This window comes from Lactuca virosa, chromosome 3 (assembly GCF_052849685.1).
Source record: "Lactuca virosa cultivar CGN04683 chromosome 3, Lactuca_virosa_CGN04683_v6, whole genome shotgun sequence".
NCBI classification, from domain to species: domain Eukaryota; kingdom Viridiplantae; phylum Streptophyta; class Magnoliopsida; order Asterales; family Asteraceae; genus Lactuca; species Lactuca virosa.
Genome location: NC_136428.1, coordinates 185,089,564 through 185,117,221, shown reverse-complemented (window position 1 = coordinate 185,117,221; position 27,658 = coordinate 185,089,564).

Here is a 27,658-nt window from a genome sequence, read left to right as displayed (position 1 = left end):
TAGCAAAATAGTTATAAAAAACACAAACTAAACCCTATGAATCGAAATTTATGGCTAAGGATACATACCTTTTCTTGATTACAATCAAGATAATCAAGATCTTCTTGTCTTCTTGGAAAACCTAGCTGCAATAGTGTAAGAGCCTCTAATGGTTCACACCCAAAACACAAGAAACCCTAGGATTGAAGGAGAGAGACGGAAGAGGAGGAAGAGAATTCTGTTTTCCACCTTTAGGAATGAGAAAGCCATGAAATCTTGGTGCCCAAGGGTCCTATTTATAGTCAAGGTAAATTGTAGACAAAATCATATTTGAATGATTAAATAATAGATTTAATCACAATTCAATTCCTTTCCTTATCAGCAACCAGGAGTCTTCCAAAAACCGTATAATATCCTCCAAAATATCATGGATGGTTCTAGATTTGCCTCTTTTGTTCAACTATTGAACAATTACAATTCACCCCTTGCACCTTTAATTAATTCCAATTAATCCCAAATCAATTCAAGATTAATTCTGATTAATAATTAGTAATTTCTGACTATCTTTAATTAATTCATATTAATATTAACTATTTCTAATTAATTTATAATTCATATAATAAATTAACAAATCATTAATTAACAATTTCTAATTAATATATTAATCACATAATATATTAACAAATCATTTTATCTCTCTTCTTTGATCAATCCAAGCCATTTCCTGGTTATGATGACAACCCTTAAAATACTTAATTTTATTCAACAACATCATACAAATTTAGTTAGGACCTTAGACACCTTAATCCAACAATTTGTAGTTTTGGTCTCTAAACATTCATATGTCGATAAGTTCTCCCTCCTCCTAAACTGTGCACACAAAACGATAAAATGATAAATTGTAATACTTTCCTTTTGTGTGACTAGAACATTGTAAACAAATCCTCGCCTATGTCCCCCACAAAACGTGGATGGCATAATTTCTAGTTTTTAATAAATATCAACATGCATCCATTCACATTCATGTATCCTAATTTGTTTGGTATATCCTTTGATATTTTGTTATTTAGTTGTTTTTTATATTTTATTTGTTTTTTGTTTTTAATATTTAAAAAAATACATATTATTATTATTAACATTAACTGTTTTTTCTTCCTTCAGAATATTTTTGTGTTATTTTGTTTATTCAGACTATCCACTATCCATGTATTATTCTTTTGTTTGAATTATTATCATGTTATTTTTTCGTTCCGAATATAGTTGAGTTGTTTTTTTCGGTCAGATTATCCAATGTTATTTTGTTTTGTTCGCACTATTTTTGTGTTATCTTTTTCGTACAGAATAATTTTATGTTATTTTTTTTTCGTTCCGACTATCATTGTCTTATTTTTTCGTTTGGACTACCTATTTATTATTCTTTCGCTCTTATTATCCTCATTTTATTTTAATATCTTTTTGTTTTGCCTATCGTTGCTTTGTTTTTTCGGTCGTGTTATCTCATGTTATTATTTTCTTTTATTTTGGATTATCTTTGTGTTATTTTTTCACACAAACTATTCTTGTGTTATTTTTTGTTCCGAATATCTCTGTGCTATTTTTTTGGTTCGGACTATTCATATGCAATTTTTACATTTAGACTATCTCAATGTAAAATTTTCGTTCCGACAATCATTTTGTTATTTTTTGTTTCGACTATCAATGCTTTGTACTTTCCATTCAGATTATCGTCATATTACTATTTTTTTCGTTTGGACTATCGCTATGTTATTTTTCGTTCCGGGTTTTTCTGTCTTTTTTTGGTTCGACTATCCTATGTTATTTTTTTGTTTCAGTTATCCTTGTGTTATGCTATTTTTTTTGTTTCGGGTTTTTCTGTCTTTTTTTTTTCGTTCGAACTATCCATATGCTATTTTTCCTTTCGAACTATCCATATGCTATTTTTCCGTTCAAACTATCATTATGATATTTTTTTCGTTACGGTTATCCATGTGTTATTTTTTCCTTTTGGACTTTCCATGTGTTATTTTTTTTTACTCGGACTATACATTAGTTATCATTCTCGTTCGGACTATCATTGTGTAATTTTTTCGTTCGAACTATTTGGTGTTATTATTTTGTTGTGATTTTCATAGACGTTAATAAAAACCACACACAAACATACATATAATTGTTCGTAAAATTTTATTAACAAAAAAAGAGGGTTACTCCGACTGAAAAAATAGTACATGGTTAATCAGAACAAAAAAAAAATAACACATGGATAGTCGGAACGAAAAAATTACCAAAACGATAGTCGGGACGAGAAAATAACTCACACACACACACACACACACACACACACACACACACACACACACACACACATATATATATATATATATATATATATATATATATATATATATATATATATATATATATATGCTACGTGGTCTTCTAGATGCTTGGTAGCAAGTTGGATGTGTCCTCGTCTAATGCACAATTTGGAAGGCACGCTAAAAAAGGTAAACTAATGCTTGGTTGGAAAGAGATACCGAGGGATGGACCCCGATATTGTTTTCCGATGCCTAAGTTAGATGTTGATTAGGAATGAAGTAAAATTGCTTAAGGTGAGAAATTTTTGCCCTTACCGATGTGCATTGAGGTTCTTATATACATGTATGATGGTCTGAAGTTCTTGCTCCTTTAACCGGGAGGTGTTTTTGTCCATAGGTTGCAAGTGTTGTACCCTTCAATATAATAGTATTACCTTTCCCGTGTTTCCTGGGATGTTGCATAAGAATCCTTACAAGTGATTTTCTTGGAATAATATATTGCTTCCCGGTTTGCTTTTGATTAGGCTAGCCGGCCTAGTAAGTTGTGGGCTTATTGTGCCAAACTGGACTTTTATTAGTGATGTCGTATGGTCTTTATGTATGGGATAACCTACATACACCATTAAACCCCCAACCTAATTGTTTAACGTTGTTGTAAAACTATTTTTAATGATTAGGCTTAAATGTGCTTTTAAATGGCTTATGTATCAAAGCGTCATGCCTTGATTGCACGTGCTTGTTGTTGGATTAGGTGTCTAATCCCATAACTATAATTGGTATGTACTTGATTTGATAGTAGCATGGTTCTTTTGGGTTGCCTTCACTCTAGCAACTTGACAAAATGATTTTGGAGAGAGAGGGTGATAAATGACTTATTATTGTCTTATGAAAATAATTTATTAATTAGAAATCATGTTATTTAATTAGTATTTAATCAGAAATTAATTTAGTATTAATTTCGGGATTAAAGGAACTGATTAAAGGAACAGGGGTTGTTTTTCAAATCATTGATAGTTGTGAAACTGGGCTGATGGACTCCTTAATTAGGAGTGGCTGAAAATCGTCCAAGGCCTATTGGGGAGGTCCATGGGCTGCTTAAGCCTTAAGCAGGAAATTTGGGTTTCCTCCAGAAACCCAAACAACCATCAGCTATGTAAAGACCCCATATGCTTAGGATTTTCGGCCAATGCTTGCTAAGAGAAACCCTAGCCGAAATTCTAAGTACTTCCCTCCTTTCTCCTTTCATCCTTTTGCTAGTGGTGTTTGTAAGCCATTAGAGGTACATCATTTGTGGCACTAAGCTTTCAAGAGTCAAGGATCTACAAGGTTTCTTGTTGTTACTACATAACAATTTAAGGTAAACATCAAAACCCTTTTGTTTGTAATTTTCGAATTATATATGCTAGATCTAGGGTTTTGCTTTAGTTTTCAATTTGCATGTTAAACCAGTGAAAAACTTAGATCCAAATGAATTAGGTTTGCATGAACACATATGTTGTAGTTATGCTCAAAACCCATCAGTGGTATCATAGTATAGTATATTTTTCAGTTGAATTTGATGCATTTGTGAATTGTGCAAAGGAGAAGGGAGCAGATTCGTCAATCTGTTCTTCAAACTCGACGAGTTCCGTATGGGACTCGACGAGTTGAGCCTACTCGATGAGTTCATTGCAATAACTCGACGAGTCGGACTGTCAGATCCTTGATTTTGATATCTTTGTTTGATTAGGATAATTACCAAATTCGTTTTTAACGCATAAAACTGAATTTTATGGAAAGGTAAATCTATATCCTTCTCAAATTAAGAGATTTGGTCAAATTTTAACATAAAGAAAAAATTATTTGATTAATTTAATTATTGAAAATTTGATCTAGTATTTTTGAAAAGTTTTTTAAAAAAAACCCTTTGGTTTCGGAATTAAAAATTTAATTAAAAGTTTAATTTTGAAATCTTAAATTCTAGAACCCTAGTATGTTAAAAGTTTAAATACACCCTTATACTATTATAAAATTAAGGTGTAATATATATATATATATATATATATATATATATATATATATATATGTGTGTGTGTGTGTGTGTGTGTGTGTGTGTCTATATATATATATATATATATATATATATATATATATGTATAAGAAAAGGTCAGTCTTACCGTTAGTAGGCCTCATGCACGAAGCCGATCTATAAGAGGGGGGGGTATAAGGAAACTGCCTATAAAATGGCGGTTGAATGGGTGTCCAATCTTACCCACCGCTTCCTTGATTGGTGGAGGGTCATTAGCCGAATGGGTAGGATAGGATATTAAACTCTCATTAATAAGTATAATGATATATAAAGTAACTAAATGTTTTTAAAAAATTCTCAATCTTAGTTACTTTAGGAAAATGTTAATTTGATGCTAATCCATTAAATTGTACGTTGCACTTTATTAAGTCATTAGTGGAACATGTGTCGTTAATCGACACACTAACACGGACTAATAAAGGGTGGCAATGGGTAACTCATAAATTATCATCGATCAATGGAGCGTGTGTGGTTAACCGACACATTGATTAGGTGATAAATGATATCGAGAGTACCACACTAATTTGCATGGTTATTCACACCTTGTTTGTGATACTCAATATCCTAGTTACAAATGGAAAGGGCATAATCGAGATTAAACATGCCATTGAATAGTTCAATGAATCTCAAAGATCTAGGAATTTCATTTAAAACCTAATTCATTTTAAAATTCATTTTCATGGTAGAATTGATAAATTGTCATTTACCTACCTTAAAATAATTACAATTGGATTACGACATCCCTTTTTTGAATTGTGAATTATTGTGTTGGGTTCTAGCCTTAATTTTTCATTTGGGTGTTATATTAAGGATTTCCTATCTAATAAGAACTTGTCTTTCTTCTTTTTCAGATGTCTACCGCACACAATGCTTCCGACTCCTCAAACAACAACAACAACAACAACTCCTCTAACTCTTTCTCGCTCTTGAGCATTTGAGCCAAGGTGACATTCAATGGTTCCAATTTTAATGATTGGATTTGTAACATCAGAATGGCCTTGCGATTCGAGGACAAGGAATACGTCCTCGACAAACAACTGAACGAGATAGATGAATGTAAAGCTACTGCTGAAGAAATAGCTCAGAATAGGGCCCAATGCAAAGATGCTACTAAGGTGTCATGCATTATGGTGGCAACTATGACTCCTGAGCTACAGAGGTTCTATGAGGACTATTGGCCTTATGAGATATGTCAGGACTTGATGGTGAAGTACCATCAAAGATCACGTCAAGAAAGGTATAAGATAGCCAGGTCACTCATAACCACCAAGATGAAGGATGAAGAGTCCATCACGACCTACCTGCAAGACATGCAGCGCTATATGGATCGTATCTTGAAGCTTAATGTGAAATTTGATGAAGAGTTAGATATTGACATAGTCTTGCACTCTCTACCTCCTTGTTATGATCAGTTCAAGATGACTTATCATCTGAGCAAAGAGGAAGTCACGTTGATTAAACTTCAAGGATTATTGAGAACCGCTGAAAGTTGATTGAAAGGAAATGGTGTTGAATCCACTCCTATTATTGTTGCCCCCGTCCTGGCTATTGGACAAGGCAAAGGGAAAAAGAGCAAAGCTCCCTCGAAGAAAAACTGGAAGATAAAGTCTCATGATGGGTCTTCTAGTAGTGGACCCAAAGGAAAATCAGTTCTGCCCCCTACCTCAGATCCAAAGGATGCAACGTGCTTCTACTGCTAAGGCAAGGGGCATTGGAAACAAAGCTGCACCAAGTACCTGCAGGACATTAAGGATGGCAAGATCAAGCCTACCTTGGCAGGTATTTACATTATTATGTCTTAAAATTCATCGCATTCTAATTCTTGGGTCCATGATACAGGATGTGGTTTTCACATTTGCTCTGACTTGCAGGGAGTAAGAGAAAGTAGGAATGTGGAGCTTGGGAAGATGAACCTGATAATGGGCAATAGGAGATCGTCACCTATTACCAATATCGACGTTTATTCTTTAAAGCTTAGTAGTGGATTATTTTTAGACTTAAATAATTGTTTATACTCGTCCAAAATGACGAGGAATATTATTTCTTTTCATTGATTGTACAGACAAGGTTTCAGATATTCTTTTAATAATGAGAATGTATCTATTAATGCTTATTATAATTGTGTATTTTGTTTTGAAGCATTACCTTGTGATGGTGTATATGAAACTATGATGGTTGTGGACAATTTAGGAAATAGTGTGTTGGAAATTGATGTGTCTAATGATTTAGGAAAAGCATGCTTGTGGGATTGTTGTCTTGGACATGTTAACAAGAAGCGCATTGCTCAACTCCAAAAGGATGGTGTGTTGGAATCATTTGACCTTAGGCTAGATGATACATGCGAATCTTGTTTGCTTGGAAACATGACTAAATCACCTTTCACTGGATCTAGTGAAATAGTTGAAGGTTTGTTGGATCTAATACACATAGATGTGTGTGGACCCTTCAGATCCACCACAAGGGATGCTAATCTATTTTATGTGACATTTATTAATGCTTATAGCAGATATGGTTATAGCTACTTAATCAAACATAAATTAGAAACCTTTAAAAAGTTCAAAGAGTTTAAACATGATGTCTATAATCAATTAGGCAGGAAGATAAAGATGCTGCTATCTGACAGAGGCAGAGAGTATCTTAGTATCGAGTTCCACAACTATCTCAAAGAATGTGGAATTGTTTCACAATTAACTCCTCCTAGGACACCACAACTTAATGGTGTGGCTGAGAGGCGTAATCGAACCTTGGTGGACATGGTTCATTCCATGATGAGTCGAGCTTCGCTACCAATCTCATTCTAGGGGTATGCCTTGGAGACTACCGCCCATATCCTTAATCTAGTCTCAACAAAGAAGGTTGCCAAAACATCTCACGAAATGTGGACAGGGAAGGTTACTTCGTTGGCACATATCAAGGTTTTGGATTGTGAAGCTTTTGTTAGACGAGAGACACACGATAAGCTTGAACCTGGAAGTGAGCGATGTATTTTCATCGGCTACCCACAGATATCCTTTGGATACTTATTCTACAGACCAAGTGAGAACGTGGTCTTCATAGCACGAAGGGGAGTCTTCTGTGATAGGGAACTCATAAGCGAAGAAGATAGTAGGAGTACAATTAATCTTGAAGAAATTCAAGAATCAAGCGATGAAGGAACCTCTAACACTAGCACTCAACCTGAGGAAGAAATTCCTATTGAACCTATTAACTAGTCATTACCTCTTATACGTTCCAGTCGAGTTAGAATGACACCTGAGTTTTATGGTTTCCATATTACTAAATACGATGATACTTTTATCAGTGATAGTACACTGTTAATTTGGATGAGCCTTCTAACTACAAGGAAGCCATGGCGGGCCCTGAGTCTGCGAACTGGAAAGAGGCAATGCACAGCGAGATCCAGTCCATGTATGACAACCAAGTTTGGAAATTGGTTGAGAATGTGCCAGGTCGCAAGACAGTTGGGTGCAAATGGATCTTCCAGAAGAAGACCGACATGTATGGAAAGGTGCACACGTTCAAGGCACGACTGGTTGCGATGGGCTTTACTAAAACCCCAGGGGTTGACTATGATGAGACCTTCTCCCCAGCGGCCAAGATCAAATCTATTAGGGTTATGTTAGCTATAGCTGAGTTTCATGATTATGTAATCTGGCAGATGGATGTCAAAATCGCTTTCCTTAATGGGAAGTTTGTTGAAGATGTTTACATGTGTCAGCCATATGGTTTTGTGGATGCTAAATACCCCAATAGAGAGTGTAAGCTTGAGAAATCAATCTATGGATTGAAGTAAGCTTCTCGTAGATGGAATATGTGCTTCGATGAGAAAGTCAAAGAGTTTGGTTTCTGTAAGAGTGAAGATGAGTCATGTGTATATGTCAAAGCTAGTGGGAGTATAGTTATCTTTCTAGTATTGTATGTTGATGACATACTGCTCAGAGGAAACGACGTCCCAACCCTGCAGGAAGTTAAGTCCTGGCTAGGAAAGTGTTTCTCTATAAAGGATAAGGTGCTAAAGCATTTTAGCATGGAGAATTCCAAGAAGGGATAGTTGCCTATCTAGAGCAATACCAAACTAAGTAAGACTCAGAGTCCGAGTACTGATGCAATGATAGCAGAAATGAATTGAGTACCATATGCTTCCACCGTTGGATCGATCATGTATGCTATGACATGTACTCACCTTGATGTGGCTTTTGCTTTGAGCATGGTCAATCGATATCAAGGGAACCCGGGTAAAGCTCACCGGATTGTGGTTAAAAATATACTTAAGTATCTGCGAAGGACCAAGGACTGGGTCCTTGTACTTGGTGTCAGTGATGACTTAAGAGTGACATGGTATAGTGATGCCAGTTTTCAAACAGACCGAGACAACTTCCGTTCTAATTCTGGTTGGGTGTTTACACTCAATGGAGGAGTAGTGACTAGGAAAAGTTCCAAGCAAGAGACCGTGGATGATTCAACGTTTGAGTCAGAGTATATAGCCACAAGCGAAGCGTCAAAGGAGGCTATATGGTTAAAGAACTTCATTGGAGACCTTGGAGTTATGCCAACCATAAAGGAGCCCATTGAGATTTTTTGTGATAATAAGGAGCGGTTTCCTTGACCAAGGAACCAAGAGATCATGGAAGATCCAGACATATCGACAGAAAATACCACTTCATCAGACATCAGGTAGAAGAAGGACTCCTCGTCGTCAAGAGGGTATCATCAGAAGAGAATCCTGTAAATCCCCTCACAAAGGGTCTGAGTAGGATTAAACACATTCAGCATGAGAGGAGCATTGGTCTGAAGAATGATATTAGTTTTAGTGATTAGATAGATATTTTAGAAACTTGTAATGGATAAATGTAATTGGAATTTGATAATTAAGTGATGGAGATTTATTTATGAGTATTTGTCACAACTAGCATTTTTAGCTAGTAAATTATATTCTCATGTAAACATCATCTATTGTAAGGCATGTACTCTAAGTGAAAATCATACTCTATGCTCAATCAAAACCATCCATTTGAATCCAAACTCTTGATTTAAGTTCAAAACCTAATACAATACATCTCATATGGATTCAAAACCCTAGAAATCCCGGTTCAAGTTAATATGGACTAGGATTCTCTTATTGGGCATAATAGACCAATAAACTCTCAATTTAACTACTTTGGGCCTAGGAACCCTATTTGGGCTCTAATGAAACCCACATTCAAGAAACTAAAACATTTTGGGCCATAAATGATTCATTAGCCCTAATGGGCCGTAGACTCTATTCCTTCACCACCTTTGGGCCGTAGACCCATAAAAAGGGCCTAATGGGCCGAAAAATATTATTTGGGCTCCACAAATTTGAACTAAACTAGGGAAGGGCCCAAACCATTTCATCTCCATTTTCTTTAGCCCATTCTCGACCCAATTAACAAAAAAAAAGAAAAAGAAAAAGAGGGGGAAAAGGAGATTAATCTAGCAAGTGACAGATAATCTTTGCATGGTGGACTTCCATGCAACATCAACTCAACATCTCTCTCTCTCTCTCTCTCTCTCTCTCTCTCTTTTCTTATAATTGGCCGAGACTTCCCCCCTCTCTCCACATCTGACTTCAAAATTATTCAAACCCTCTCACAAATCCTCTTAAGCTCAAGGAGAAACTCCCTCATTTCCTTTGTTATTTTCGTCATCTTGGGTGTGATTCCAAGAGTTTTTCATTTTTTCCATTTTTAAACTAATAACACTCCCTTACATGGTTTATTTCGTGTTCTAGCTTCCTAGGACCATCTGAGTTCGAAACTCCTTCCAAAGAAGCACTCAAGGTCGAAACAACATCATCTCCTCTCATCTCTTCATCAAAAACCGAATCCAAACCCCAATGTGAGTTCATAACCCTTGTTTTTCGGTTTTACTATGTTTTGGGGGAGGATACAAGTTGCTATGTGCTAGCTCTATGTATTTGTGCATGTTTATGTGTGTTTTCTTATTGATATGTTGTGATTATGTGAAGAACTTCATAGATTTCAACAATATATGTAAACTAATACACTTTATACAACTAACCATAAAGATAAAAGTGTTAAACATGTTAAGAATGTTGAAAAACTAGACAAAATCTTGTAAAGGGACCATTTTTGACAAATAAACAAAAAGAATGGAGTTTTATGAAACTTACAGTTTTACATGGACTAAAAGAGTCATATATACATAAAAATGGTTCTTTATGATAATCATAGCTTTAAAAGGGCCAAAAGTGTAACATTTTGTAAAATTAGCCTTAATGTGGGCCTTCACGGTTTCATTGGGCCAAATTTGTAAATTTATGATTTTTGTAGATTAAATTGTCATTTTACACAAATTTGAGCCAAAAATGAAATTTTACGGTTTTATGGACTGAAATTGTCACTTTATTTGGATTTGGGCCTAAAATGCTATATTTACAAAACTTTGGCCGAAAATGTCATTTTTATCTAAATAGGGCCGAAAATGTAAATTTTATATATAAATAGGTCGAAAATGTCATTTTTATCTAAATAGGGCCGAAAATGTAAATTTTATATATAAATAGGCCGAAAATGTCATTTTTATATATATTGGGCTGAAAATGGAAATTATATATATAACTAGGGCGAAAATGTAAATTTTTATAATAATGAGCCGAAAACATCAACTTATATATATACTTGGGCCAAAAATGATAATTTATAAACAATTGGACTAAAGATGTAAATTTTCATGTTTATTGGGCCTAACATGTATAATCCATGTTATTGGGCTTTAGTGGCCCATTTACATGCTTATTGGGCCTGAATTATACATTTCATGTTTATTGGGCCTTGGTGGCCCATTTACATGCTTATTGGGCCTGGATTATACATTACATGTTTATTGGGCCTTGGTGGCCCATTTACATGCTCATCACATGTTTATTGGGCCTTAGTGGTCCTTCTACATGTCTGTTGGGCCTCGTACGTTCATATACATACTCATTGGGCTTTTCAAGCATAAAACGTACACGGAAATGTTATATAGCAAATACAATAATCGTGTAAACTCAGTTAAGGATGCTAGTGAGAAATGTCGGTTGACACCTCTCGAGTGTACAATCGTAGCCTGTAATTATAACCAGAGTCTCCTGGAGGGAGAGTGAGAGTTTGTGTATAGATCTATACGGGGTGACACCCCACACCTGAGCTGTTCGCTACAGTTAGACTAGGTCAGTCTAGGGTGACAAACCTTACCTTAAACAAGTCGGCGCCTGAAAACGCCACGAGAGGCGAATTTGTCATAAATCAAGTATGGTTAAAACGACTCACGTAGAGATCCTCCCCATCATCATTTTATGGAATAACTATTAAATCTTGATGATACGAAAACATACATACACTGATATTCGGTCTTGGGGTTTTGAGACCACAACACTTTTATAAATAGAAAATATAGGATTTTCTGGTGAAACATACAGTTAAACAATATCTTCTACCTACAACAGAAAAATTACAAAATTTCTCCGGATTACATTTTATATACTTTCCGAAAACAGAAAAACACATGCATTAATACTTGATTTTGATACATCACTTTCAAACCATTTTTACAGAAAATATCGGATTTTCTGGTGCTTTATGAACAATACAAAACTTTTCATTCAAACATGATTATGAACTCACCAACATTATATATGTTGACCTTTTTTCAAAATAACTTGTATTCTCGGGGAATCGTTAAGCGGAAAGGTCTACAAGAAAATGTGGATTTTGTCATATTTTGTTATCATCATACATTGAATATTTTGGCATGTAATTTATGATACTATACTGGATGTAAACAATGTTGGTTGTATTTTGATATGTACGATGATGGTGTTGTCTTGTTTCAATTATATGCATTGTGATGATATTACAAGATGAAGTCACGTACAAGCCCCCGGACGTTTTCCGCGGTCTGGTTCGGGGGTGTGATAGATTGGTATCAGAGCATTGTTTATAGTGAACTGGCATATCTAATCATACTTGATATGCAACTATAAATACAATGGGACTAAAACACTCTGAATAAAATGAATATCTATGTGTACATTAAAACTTTAACTCTAAATGTATCTGGAGGAAATTGAACACTGTGATTAAACCCGAGCAGTTATGTAGTCATATTGGGGATAAATATAGTCTGATCAACTATATTTATTCAAAATATGACCAACATGTGTTTGGGAGTAATCATGGCGGGAAATGGATCTAGAAGCTTACCTCGTATCCAAAACTTCTAAGGAACTCAAACTTAAATAATTAAAATACTATAGGAGTATTTTCGAAAACTTATTTGCACATACTCCCTTTACACACTTCTCACTCCCAGTTTCTCATGTAGTCGCCATGGACGAGGCACATCAGTGCGTCCTTTTCTATCAGGCCCTAGTGGCCCATGGAATGATCGAGGAAGACCCCGTGATGGGTCAGGAGGCAGCCCCCGGTGCTGGACCTGAGGAGTACATGGAGACAGACTACGAGTTTGGAGAATCCGATGAGATCATGGAAGATGATGGGGACACTAATGAAGTCCCCAGTGAGTCTCCCACTTCAGAGATAGTGCAGTATCACTCCGCAGCACCACGGGATCCCATCGATAGGACTCGTTCCTTAGAGGAGGAGGTTGCCACCCTTCGGCAACAACTATTAGCAACAGAGGCCTGAGCTGTACATGCAGAGCACGAGAGGGACGAGGTTATCAGGGAGATGACCTAGATGGCTGATCTTGTAGCACGACATTTCGGCATGTGATTTCGCCGTCAGACCCATCTCGTCGTAGCTAGTATCCGTTCACTTACTATCGTCATGATTTTACTTATGCATTACCTTATGTACTATCGACTACATGATTAAGTGACTACACTACTCATGGAGTCGTTACTCTGTCGAATTTTATTTCACTGCATGTATTGTATGCCTTATGTAGGCAAATTTTCATGTACTCAAAAGGATTATCATTAATGAAATCGGCTATATATATTTTATCATGATGTTGTTATCTGCTATGTATTCTATTGCTTTACTACATGTTGATTGTATACCTTCACTCACTTATACACAACCGAATGACTGACACTGTGCTTTAGCCAAGAAATTGTGAAACTAAATACATTGGATACTCAACATCTTTCCGTTCCATGACAGAAAGATGCCTCAAAGACCAAACTGCGGAAACAACACGACACCGACGCCACCAGAAATAAACTCAGTCGCAGTCCAAGCGGCAGTGTCAGCTGCGGTCACTGCAACACTAGCACAGATTCGCAACGGAAACAACGGTGAAGGTAACGGGCAGGGAACTGGAAGCACAAATCACGGAACAAATCACGGACCCACAAGAACCTGCACCTACAAGGACTTCACAAACGCCAAGCCTCGAACCTTCAACGGGACGGGAGGTGTAATAACCCTGAAAAGATGGATAGAAAAGGTGGAATCAATGTTTGAAATATGCGGATGTCCGGAGGGGTGCAAGGTCGAGTTTGCGGCCTGCACATTCGTTGATCAAACCCTCTCATGGTGGAATGGTCACGTAGAGTCCATGACACTCCCAGTGGCGAACGCTATGCCATGGGAGGAGCTTAAGGAAATGCTATTGGCCGAATACTGTCCAAGGGGAGAAATACAGAAAATGGAGCAAGAGCTCTGGAACCTCACAGTTCAAAACTCTGACATCGATGCGTACATATCAAGGTTTAGTGAGCTGTCTCTCTTGTGTCCAGGAATGACCACATCTGAAGGGAAGAAGATCGAAAGATTTATCTGGGGACTGACCGCGCCAATCCAAGGGAATGTGATAGCAGCAAACCCGACCACATATGACAGTGCAAAAATATTAGCCAAGAAACTATACGACCATGGCAAAAAAAGGGTGCCAAAGCAGGGGAAGAGGAAGTTAAGAAAGAAGGTGATAACAAGAAGGGGAAAAATAATAAGCGGAAGGGAAGACAAAATTCAGAATCATCAAAGAAACAAAAAACTGTGACTGTCCATGCTGCTACTCAAGCTACCACAACACCACATGCTCCAGCCTCATCCACACCAAATGCTCCCAAGCAATACTCAGGGACTTTACCTAAGTGCAGTAAATGCAATTTCCACCATCACGGAGAATGTAGAGAGATGCATTGCACAAGCTGCAACGAAAGGGTCACACTGCAAAATATTGTAGAACTCATCCTCAACAGAACCAATAGTCGAACAACAACAACAACAACAACAACAACAACAACAACAACAATCGCAACAACAGTAACAACAACAACAACAACAATGTTGGGGCCAGTTACACCTGCTATAGGTGTGGAGGAATCGGTCACTTCAAGCGCGACTGCCCCAAAGCAAACAACCAGGGGGCAGGAACATCAGGAAGAGTGTTGACAATGGGACAAGGTGAAGTGGTTCAGGACCGAACAGTTGTTAGTGGTACGTTCCTACTTAACAACACATACGCATGCATCTTATTTGATAGTGGGGCGGAGCGAAGCTTTGTTAGTAATAAATTCAAACACTTACTAAATCAACAACCCCAGAAGCTCAACGAAGCCTTCACGGTGGAAATGGCTAATGGGAAAACTGAAACAACCAAAGATGTCTATGTAGGGTGCACGTTAACACTAAACAATCACAATTTTCAAATAGATTTGATGCCAGTAAATATTAGGAGTTTTGATGTGATAATCGGCATGGATTGGTTAAGCCCCCACCATGCTGATAATATGTGTTGCGAGAAGGTCGTTCGCCTTCATCTTCCCAATCACGAAACCCTAAAAATCTATGGTGATAAACCTGGCGCCAATCTTCGTCTTATCTCGTGCATCAAGGCACAAGGTCTACACAAGAAGAACTACGCATTTCTCGCTCATGTTGTGGATAAGACCAAAGAAGAAGTAAACATTCAAGATATTCCAGTGGCATGTGACTACCCGTATGTGTTTCCAGAACACCTTCCGGGAATACCCCCAGAAAGACAGGTCGAATTCCGAATTGACCTAATACCAGGAGCCACATCAATTGCCAAATCACCCTACAGGTTAGCTCCCGCCGAAATGCAGGAGTTATCCAACCAACTAAGCAAGATGCTGAGCAAAGGGTTCATCCGACCAAGCTTCTCACCCTGGGGAGCTCCGGTCTTGTTTGTTAAGAAAAAGGACGGATCCTTCAGAATGTGCATCGATTATAGGGAGTTAAACAAACTCACTGTCAAAAACTGATACCCACTTCCTCGAATCGATGATCTATTTGACCAGCTTCAAGGAGATAGTTATTTCTCAAAAATAGATCTGAGATCCGGTTATCATCAACTCCGAGTTCGGGAAGAGGACATTCCAAAAACTGCCTTTCGAACTCGGTACGGTCATTACGAATTTGTCGTGATGCTCTTCGGTCTAACAAATGCCCCCGCTGCATTTATGGACCTCATGAATCGAGTCTGCCTCCCATTCCTTGATAAATTTGTGATTGTCTTCATCGACGATATTCTTATTTACTCTTGAAGCAAAGAAGAGAATGGTCAACATCTCTGTCAAATCATGGAAACCCTAAGATCTGAAATATTATATGCGAAGCTCTCCAAATGCGAATTATGGATCCTCAGTGTAAATTTTTTGGGTCACGTAGTCAGCGAGGAGGGGATTCACGTAGATCCTTCCAAGATAAAGGCCATTGAAGGCTGGGCGATCCCGAGAACCCCAACATAAATCCGTCAATTTTTGGGCCTCGCAGGCTACTACCGAAGGTTTATCCAGAATTTTTCCAAGATAGCCAAACCCTTCACCGCCTTGACACAAAAGAGTGTATCTTTCAATTGGACGGAAAAGCAAGAAGCCTCCTTCCAAACCCTGAAGCGAGCCCTTTGTAGTGCACCAGTGCTATCCTTACTGGAGGGAACCGAAGATTTCGTAGTCTACTGCAATGCTTCGAATCAAGGGTTAGGTTGTGTTCTCATGCAGCGTGGAAAGGTGATAGCTTACGCATCCAGGCAACTAAAGACGCATGAAGTAAATTACACCACACATGATCTTGAGCTGGGAGCTGTGGTCTTCGCCCTAAAAATTTGGAGGCATTACCTCTACGGTACAAAATGAACCATCTTCACCGATCATAAAAGCCTCCAACACATTTTAAAAAAAGGAGTTAAACATGAGGCAGCGAAGATGGGTTGAGCTGCTAAATGATCACGAGTGCAAGATCAAATACCACCCGGGCAAGGCTAACGTGGTAGCCGATGCCCTAAGCAGAAAAGAATACTCAGTTCACCGGGTAAAAACCTTTTCAATAACCATCCAATCCCACCTAACCTCGCAGATCAAGGAAGCCCAAACAGATGCATTGAAGCCGGAGAACGTCGCACATGAAACACTACGTAGGATGGACAAGAACTTTGAAAAAAAGGAGGACGGAATTTGCTACTTCATGAATAGAGTCTGGGTCCCTAAACTCGGGGAATTCAGAGAGGTGATCATGAACGAAGCCCACAAGACGCGATATTCCATCCACTCGGGTTCGGATAAAATGTACCTAGATATAAAGCAACATTATTGGTGGCCAAATATGAAGGCAGAGATCGCCACTTACGTGGGAAATTGTCTCACTTGCGCCAAGGTGAAAGTGGAATATCAAAAGCCCTCGGGACTATTACAACAGCCAGTAATACTCGAGTGGAAATGGGAAAGGATTACTATGGATTTCGTGACCAAATTACCTAAGACGACAGACGGGTTGGATGCTATCTGGGTAATCGTCGATAGGTTAACTAAATCCGCTCATTTCCTGCCAATAAAAGAAGATTACAAGAGGGAAAGGTTGAGACGAATGTACATCAAGGAGATTGTAAGTCTTAATGGGGTGCCAGTGTCTATTATCTCGGATCGAGATAATAGATTTACCTCACGATTCTAGCAGTCACTCAAGAAGGCAATGGGAACACAATTAGACATGAGCACTGCTTACCACCCTCAGACCGATGGCCAAAGCGAACGAACCATTCAGACACTCGAAGACATGCTCCGAGCCTGTGTGATTATTTTTGGCAAGTCATGGGATACCCACTTGCCCTTGGTTGAGTTCTCAAACAACAACAGTTACCACACGAGCATCAAGGTTTCTCCTTTTGAGGCTATTTATGGTCGTAAATGCAGATTGCCTCTATGCTGGGCTGAGGTGGGTGACACCCAACTAGCAAAAGGACAATCACCAGACAGCACTCTCACAGGGACATAAATCATTCGAGAAATGACCGAAAAGATAATCCAAATCAAAGACCGACTTCAAGCATCGCGAGACCGACAAAAGAGTTATGCTGAAAAACGGCGAAAGCATCTGGAATTCCAAGTCGGAGATCAGGAGCTATTGAAAGTCTCTCCCTGGAAAGGAATGATCCATTTTGGGAAACAGGGAAAACTGAACCCACAGTACATCGGACCGTTCGAGATCCTCGCCCGAATTGGTCCGGTAGCTTATAAGGTGCAGCTACCTTCAGAGCTCAACAACGTACACCCCTTGTTCCACGTCTCGAATTTGAAAAAGTTCTTATCAGATGAAAATCTTGTCATTCCTCTAGAAGAAATCGAAATAAACGAGAATCTCTTGTTCGTCGAAGAACCAATCGAGGTTATGGACCGAGAAGTGAAGCGTACGAAACAGAGCCGCATTCCGATTGTGAAAGTTCGATGGAACGCCAAGCATGGATCGAAATTCACATGGGAACGCGAAGACCAAATGAAACAGAAGTACCATCACTTATTCTCTCATTCATAATCCTACCTTTCGAAAGAATTTCGGGACGAAATTCCCTCTAACGGGGGGATGATGTGACAACTAGCATTTTTAACTAGGAAATTCTATTCTCATGTAAACATCATCTATTGTAAGGCATGTACTCTAAGTGAAAATCATACTCCATGCTCAATCAAAACCATTCATTTGATTATGTTCATTTTATCTTTAATGGGCCATAAATGATTCATATTCCATCACCACCTTTAGGCCGTAGACCCATAAAAAGGGCCCAATGGGCCGTAAAATATTATTTGGGCTCCATAAATTCGAACTAAACTAGGGAAGGGACCAAACCATTTCATCTCCATTTTTCTTTAGCCCATTCTCGGCCCAAGTAACAAAAAAAAGAGGGGGGAAAGGATACTAATCTAGCAAGTGACACATAATCTTTGCATGGTGGACTTCCATGCAACATCACCTCAACATCTCTCTCTATCTCTCTCTTCTCTTATTATCGCCTGAGACTTCCCCCCCCCCTTTCTCCACATCTCACTTTAAAATTATTCAAATCCTCTCACAAATCCTCTTAAGCTGAAGGAGAAACTCCCTCATTTCCTTTGGCATTTTCGTGATCTTGGGTGTGATTCAAAGAGTTTTTCAACAAGTATCATCTACTTGGTAAGTTGTCATAATACATAAGTCATTGATTTCCATTTCTAAACTAAGAACACTCCCTTACATGGTTCATTTCGTGTTCTAGCTTCCTAGGATCATCTGAGTTCGAAACTCCTTCCAAAGAAGCACTCAAGGCCGAAAACAACATCATCTCCTATCATCTCTTCATCAAAAAACCGAATCCAAACCCCAATGTGAGTTCATACCCCTTGTTTTTTGCTTTTACTATGTTTTGGGGGAGGATACAAGTTGGTATGTGCTAGATCTATGTATTTTTGCATGTTTATGTGTGTTTTCTAATTGTTATGTTGTGATTATGTGAAGAAGTTCATACATCTCAACAATATATGTAAACTAAAACACTTTATACAACTAACCATAAAGATGAAAGTGTTAAACATGTTAAGAATGTTGAAAAACTAGACAAAATCTTGTAAAGGGACCATTTTTGACAAATAAACAAAAAGAATGGAGTTTTATGAAACTTACGGTTTTACATGGACTAAAAGAGTCATATATCCATAAAAATGGTTCTTTATGATAATCATAGCTTTAAAAGGGCCAAAAGTGTAAAATTTCGTGAAATGGGCCTTAATGTGGGCCTTCACGGTTTCATTGGGCCAAATTTGTAAATTTATGATTTTTGTAGATTAAATTGTCACTTTACACAAATTTGAGCCAAAAATGAAATTTTACGGTTTTATGGACTGAAATTGTCACTTCATTTAGATTTGGGCCTAAAATGCTATTTTTACAAAACTTGGGCAGAAAATGTCATTTTTATCTAAGTAGGGCCGAAAATGTAAATTTTATATTTAAATAGGCCAAAAATGTCATTTCTATCTAAATAGGGCCGAAAATGTAAATTCTATATATAAATAGGCCGAAAATGTCATTTTTATCTAAATTGAGCTGAAAATGTAAATTATATATATAATTAGGCCGAAAATGTAAATTTTTATAATAATGAGCCGAAAACATCAACTTATATATATACTTGGGCCAAAAATGATAATTTATATACAATTGGACTAAAGATGTAAATTTTCATGTTTATTGGGCCTAACATGTATAATCCATGTTATTGGGCTTTAGTGGCCCATTTACATGCTTATTGGGCCATGGTGGCCGATTTACATGCTTATTGGGCATGGATTATACATTGCATGTTTATTGGCCTTGGTGGCCCATTTACATGCTTATTAGACCTAGACTATACATCACATGTTTATTGGGCCTTAGTGGTCCTTCTACATGTCTGTTCTGCCTCGTACATTCATAGACATACTCATTGGGCTTTTCAAACATAAAACGTACACTGAAACATTATATAGCATAATACAATAATCGCGTAAAGTCAGTTAAGGATGCTAGTGAGACATGTCGGTTGACACCTCTCGAGTGTACAATCGTAGCCTATAGTTATAACCAGAGTCTCCTGAAGGGAGAGCGAGAGTTTGTGTATAGATCTATACGGGGTGACACCCCACACCTGAACTGTTCGCTACAGTTAGACTAGGCCAGTCTACGGTGACAAACCTTACCTTAAACAAGTCGGCACCTGAAAACGCCACGAGAGGCGAATTTGTCATAAATCAAGTATGGTTAAAACGACTCACATAGAGATCCTCCCCATCATCATTTTATGGAATAACTATAAAATCTTGATGATACGAAAACATACATACACTGATATTCGGTCTTAGGGTTTTGAGACCACAACACTTTTATAAATAGAAAATATAGGATTTTCTGGTGAAACATACAGTTAAACAATATCTTCTACCTACAACAGAAAAATTACAGAATTTCTCCGGATTACATTTTATATACTTTCCGAAAACAGAAAACACACATGCATTAATACTTGATTTTGATACATCACTTTCAAACCATTTTTACAGAAAATATCGGATTTTCTGGTGCTTTATGAACAATACAAAACTTTTCATTCAAACATGATTATGAACTCACCAACATTATATATGTTGACCTTTTTTCAAAATAACTTGTATTCTCAGGGAATCGTTAAGCGGAAAGGTCTACAAGAACATGTGGATTTTTGTCATATTTTGTTATCATCATACATTGAATATTTTGGCATGTAATTTATGATACTATACTGGATGTAAACAATGTTGGTTGTATTTTGATATGTATAATGATGGTGTTGTCTTGTTTCAATTATATGCATTGTGATGATATTACAAGATGAAGTCACGCACAAGCCCCCAGACGTTTTCCGCCGTCTGGTTCGGGGGTGTGACAGTATTGTTTACAATCTTCTGTCAATTGTTTATCTTTGTGTTTCAACTTTTGTATGTTTTACTTCCTGAATAATTAGATTTTCCAAATTATCCATAGTCAATCTTTCTTTGGAAGTAAGTAATGAATTAAGACTGTCATGAATTGGCTTGTAGATTGTATAAGTGTTTAGACACAGCAAATTTTTGCTGCAACGTTCATAAGTACTCGTGAAATGGGGATTCGAGTATTGGATTAAACCCACGCTCATAGAATTACTTCATGGAATTTATCACGAGTAATTATGAGACGATAATATCATATAATCTTTAAACCGAGATATATGAGTTGTTATTTACGGTTTGGTTGTGCGTTGATAATGCGTAAACGCATCAGTAACTTGATGTTATAAAACGTATTGTTGTGTACGATTTGATGAGTAAATAGTTCAAGCATATAAGTCAAAGTTTATATGTTCCTTTTATCCCAGGGGTAAAAGCGATATCTTAGGGCCCTCGATGATTTTGTGTTGACTTATGTGTCTGGCCCGGTCAGGACTGAATTGATGTGTTTAATTAAGTTCTTCGTCATACGAATCTGAAATCGGGAAACAAACTGTTGGACATTGAGAGTGATTCTATTCTATGTCATTTGTCCACATGATATCTAGTAGAACGGAGGATTATATGATCCCTTATCTAAGGACTTGTAACTGACTAGGTCAGAGTTCGACAGCGGCTTTTGAAAGCTATGATTGCTGGTCAAATTTAGAAGTCATACTTGCAATTATATTTATTAGACTTATCCAAGTGGGAGACTGTTGGATTAGGTGTCTAAGCCTATAACTATAATTGGTATGTACTTGATTTGATAGTAGCATGGTCCTTTTGGGTTGCCTTCACTCTAGCAACTTGACGCGATGAATTTGGAGAGAGAATTTGATAAATGATTTATTAATGTATTATGAAAATAATATATTAATTAGAAATCATGTTATTTAATTAGTATTTAATCAGAAATTAATTTATAATTAATTTCGGGATTAAAGGAACTGATTAAAGGAACAGGGGTTGTTTTGCAAATCATTGATAGTTGTGAAACTGGGCTGATGGACTCCTTAATTAGGAGTGGACGAAAATCTATAGGGAGGCCCTATAGGTTTCGTCCAAGCCCTACTGATGGGAGGTCCATGGGCTGCTTAAGCCTTAAGCAGGAAATTAGGGTTTCCTCCAGAAACCCTGGCAGCCATCAGCTATATAAAGACCCAACATGCTGAGGATTATCGGCCAATGCTTGCTAAGAGAAACCCTAGCCGAAATTCTAAGTGCTTCCCTCCTCTCTCCTCTTATCCTTTTTCTAGTGGTGTTTCTAAGCCATTAGAGGTACAACATTTGAGGCACTAATCTTTCAAGAGTCAAGGATCTACAAGGTTTCTTGTTGTTACTACATAACAAGTTAACGTAAACATCAAAACCCTTTTGTTTATAATTTTCGAGTTATATATGCTAGATGTAGGGTTTTGCTTTGATCTTCAATTTGCATGTTCAACTAGTGAAAAACTTAGATCCAAAGAAATTAGGGTTGCATGAACACATAGGTTGCAGTTATGCTCAAAACCCATCACTTGTGTGCCCGCGTAACTGCTTTATCTCTTGGTTTGTCAGCGGTTGATGTTCCCGCCCAATTTATCCTCATGAATGCTCATCACATCAGTTGTTCCCACATTACTTTGTTACTTATTCTTTCTGCTCTTGCTACTTTTCGTTCTTCTAGAAGAATGTAACGCTTTGCTATGTCGGCATTATCTTTAATTGTTATTCGTGACCTGTTGGCGTAGATTTCGGAGTAGTATCTTCTTGTCGATGAAGATAGTGTTGCAATTCTTGGTACCGCAGCTACAATCGATCATCTACCTTCTAGTAAAATCAGTTTTTACCTTTACTACTTTCAGCTACGTTTTAGCGTTCCTCCATTTCCCTTTTTTGGGAAAATTATTGAAGCTTGTAGGATTCATACATGTCAACTCAAGCCTAACTCCATATCCAAGATAATTTGCTTTGATTTGTTATGTCAAGCTTCGATGGCTATGCCCACCGTCGACTTGTTTCAATATTTCTTCCGGATTTATAGTAGTGGTTCTTGGTTTTACTTTTGTTCTCGGGGAAAAAGTTTTATAGAGGGTCTCCCTATGTCTAATTAGAAGTTAAAGAAAGAATTCATTTATCTTAATGCTTCTCTATTTTCTTATCGTAAAGTTTTCCACCTTGCTGGTACTATTCATGACTAGAAGCCTATCAGCACCCTGACCTAGCACATGACATATTGAAGATTTTTCGATTAAATGTGTCCATGAAGAAGTTTCCTGAGGTGGTGTTAGGGAAAGTTGGTGTGAGCCCACATTGGATCCGGTTGAGTGTTGTGCCTACCTTGTACATTGAAGGAACAAGTCTTTTCTATTTTATACTTGTATCATTTTCCTATTTCCTTTATGAGGCCATTCTTCTAATTATATTATTTTTATTGTAAGATGGTAGTCTTCTTCTTTTTTTCTTACATGACTTCGTTGAACTCCAGGTTGCTTCTAGGGACATATCTTTTGATGATTTTGAGTTTCCTTTGTTGGATGACAGTATGAATAATGACGAAGAAGATGATATCAACGAAGGGTGTAGTGAAGATAATGAGGAGGAGTCTTCTATTCATGTTAATGACTTATATGATTATGATGTTGATAGACATGAACATACTACAGTTGCGGTGTTTCGAGGATTAATGTGGATGATGATGATGATGATGATAATAATGAGGGTGAAGGTGTAGATATTGGTTTGATTCCTTGAAAGAGAGATAGAGGGGAGGATGCTTTTACTGCCTTTTCAATTGCGTTGTATAGTGGGGAGAGCAGTAGTGGTGATACGAAAATAAAGCAATATCGTTCCCTGGATTCGACCGTTGTTTAGTCATTTACTAGTAGTCTCAGTGTTAATATGCCCACTTCGTCTATTGAGAAACTGAATAATGTGAGACCTCCCTGAGATGTGAGGCTCTTCATCCTCCAGAGTCTATTTATGTTCCCAAATGGGAATTTAGGCGGGATCAGACTTTATTAGATTCGAAGATGGCCATCTTTAAAAATGTGTATGAGCTTGTGAAGCCTTTTATTACTTTTTATGTAGGTTTGTCCCACAACATTCCACTGAATAATGTGAGACCTCCCTTAGATGTGAGGCTCTTCATCCTCCCGAGCCTATTTATGTTCCAAAATGGGAATTTAGGCGGGACCAGACTTGATTAGATTCGAAGATGGCCATGTTTAAGAAAGTGTATAAGCTTGTGAAGCCTTTTATTACTCCTTCTACAAGTTTGTCCCGCTACGTTTCACTGTTTTGCGATCAATGTGGAGATGTCAAAAAAGGTCGTTGAGTTGCAGAAGGTTGATTCTAGTGCTCTGATGGTCCCTGAGTCGGAACTAGAGAATACAAGGGGTAAGGTGAGATTGTTTGAAGAAGAAAAAGTCATATTGGAGAGTAAGTGGGCTGATAACCAACGTGTAGAAGAGGAAATTTCATTTTTGTAGGCTAAGTTAGCTTCCTTGTAGCTGGAGAAGATTGGCCACGTGGATAAGATTTCAATGTTGGAGCATGGTGTACATAAATTTAAGGTTAATCTTGGAGCATCTACGCTAAAGAATATAGATCTTCAGGAAAGTGTGACCGGTCTACCTGAGTAAGTTTTAAGATTGGAGGAGGATATGAGGTCGATATTTTCTGAAGGTATAAGATAGGTAGTAGACAATGTGTTTTTCGGTTCATCCTTTTATGATGCAAATCAATCTCTTAAGTGATATTTATTGAATTTGGTAAAATTCAAGGATGTGAGATGATGAAAAGTAAACATTCCTTGGGTCTTGTTGAGGTTGACATGCCCTTATATGATCCTACCTTACGGTAGCGGATATAGGAGCCCTTGTCCGCTTTGTTCTGTAATGGCTATCTCTCTAAATTTGGCTTTCCGATGAGCTCATTTGGTCAATTATGGAATTTGGTGTCAGGCCATACTGGTGGTGGTGCTTCCACAATTGCTTTAGGTAATGAAGGTGATTAATTTGCGGGGATGGTCTGTTTTGTGTTAATGATAGTGGTGTTTGGTTGTTACTACTAGGAGACTGGTTCTATTTCCATTGGTTTGCTATTCTTGTGTTTATCTTGTCTTTTCTGACATTGTATTCTTCCTTGGTTTTTGGTTTAACTATGCTCTTTTTGTTATGATCATTGATGTGTTCTTTGATTCTTTCGTATACCTTGATTGTTGAATACTCCTTCTTGACTGCCCTACTTTTTTGTTGTGATGTTTAACCTTTTACATTGACTTGCTGCTTCGAGACTTGTTTTTGCTAAATCTGCTACCCAAGTAGCCTTTGGAAATATTAGTAAACAAATTAGCCTTGGTCGTTTTGATAAGGTTTTTTTAAGTTGTCTATTGACTATTGTTGCTTTCTTGGCTAAGATATTGCTTTGACCAAAATTCAGTGTAGTCGGCTAGCCGAGCTATACTTAGAGAGTTATTGTTGCATTCTCGGCTAATAGGGTAACCTTGGTCAAGATATTTCTATCACCAAAATGTTTATGTATCCGTCTGACCGAGCTCACTTAAAGAGTTATTTTTTCTTTCCTGGGTAATCGAGTAGCCTTGGTTAATATATTGTTATGAACAAAATGTTTATGTAGTTGGGTGGCCGAGCTATATTTAAAGACTTATTGTTGCTTTCCTGGCTAACTGGGTAACCTATGTCAAGATATTGCTATGACCAAAATGTTTGTGTAGTCGGCTGACCGAGCTATACTTAAAGAGTTATTGTTTCTTTACTGGCTAACCGAGTGGCATTGGTCAAGATATTTTTTTGACCAAAATGTTTATGTAGTTAGCGGGCCTAGCTACACTTAAAGAATTATTGTTGCTTTCGTGGCTAACCGGGTAGCCTTGGTCAAGATTTTTATATGACTACAGTGTTTATGTAGTCGGCATACACACTTGCATATGTGAGAGTTGGCATATTTCCTTTTGTCCTAACATATTGTCTCGCCGACTAGCTAGCGTTCCTGGCTGAGCACAAATGCTATTAGAACAATCTCGCCTTTGAATTTTGGATCTCATGTGTTTTTGTCTGGTCCCTTTTTGTTTTTTTTCTGTACGTCTTTTCTTATTTTCCGATGAAGGGAAACTAACTAGTTTTGTTGTTCCCTCTTCCTAGTTTTTATTAGTGAGATCTCCAACAATATTCTATTTGGCCTTCCTTTTGTATATGGTCCTTAGGCTTTTGATTTTCGGCTTGCGTTTCTAATAACCTATTCTTTATTTTGTGTTGGTTTTTTGGTCTGTCTTTCATGGTGATGAAGTGGTGTTGATTATGATGGCATGTGCAGAATTAGAAAAGATCTAGTGAATCATCATGTAAACTGAAGAACACAAGGAGTAAATAAATCTGTGTAAGCTCATATTAGATCTAGAAAGGATATACAAATGGGTTTGTACAAATTTCTCTCTCTAGTCTAACACTCCAAAATGATCACCCTTAAATATGAGTGTCACTCACTTCCTATTTATAGGAAAGAGAACTCATTTACACATCAATAAGGGTAAGCTACATCCAAGCGTGGCTTTGCACCCTAATATTCTCCCTCCCCCAAAGTTAGGATTGGATGTCCAGGCTTCAGTCTCCAACGAGCTAGCACGATCAAGACCAAACTACCCATAGAAGTAACACCGGTCTTCAAATCCGCAAATGAATATCCGACAAACCCCCTTCGAATACCCATCATTCTCCCCTTTTTTATAATAAAAAAATGATTATAAAACCCATTAAGGGTGAGAAGCGCTTGAGGAATAAACTTCACAATACTCCCCGTTGATGTGTACCAAAAAAGAATCACCAAAAATCTTGCACAAAAAAACAATCACGAAGTAGCCTCAAAAAATTTCCAATTTGTGAAAATTTTTGACTTTTTGGGTGAAAGTTGCAAGATTTTCCAAAATCCGGGTAAAAATCGTCAATAACAGAATTTTGTAGGGACCCGTTGCGCAAAAACAACCAAATATGCGACACTCTACCCCATTGGCAAAACTGGGCATAAAGTGTAAATTCGCACAAACTACAGGGACTGAACTTGAAACTTCTTCAATTTCTCATATTTTTTTATCCCAATTTCGAAGTTGGGTTATTTTTTCCGACATTTCGAAACATCAGGGACTACTTTCGAAACTTCTGCACACTTCTTCTAACTTTTGAAAGTTTTAGTCCTTATTTCGAAAGTAGGTGCAAACTGTCAATCTTTCGAAAGTTTAAGGACCAACTTCGGAACTTAGTTGGTTTCTTCCCCAATCTAACGAAAGTAGCAGATAACGAACAACCAAAAACCACTCCAAAAACGAATCCACCAATATCTTCGTTTTTCATTCACGAACCCAGTCAACAACTTTCGAAATCATAGTTCCAATTTCGAAATCACTCAATTTCCTTCACTTATCAAGTCCAAGTTCCAGACTTTGACTCCAAAATCGACATTAACTTCAAGTTGCAAGCAATTGATTCAAAAAACGAACTTCCAACCATTCGACTGTAAAATCAACCCAATAACAAGTCTTCGTTCTTT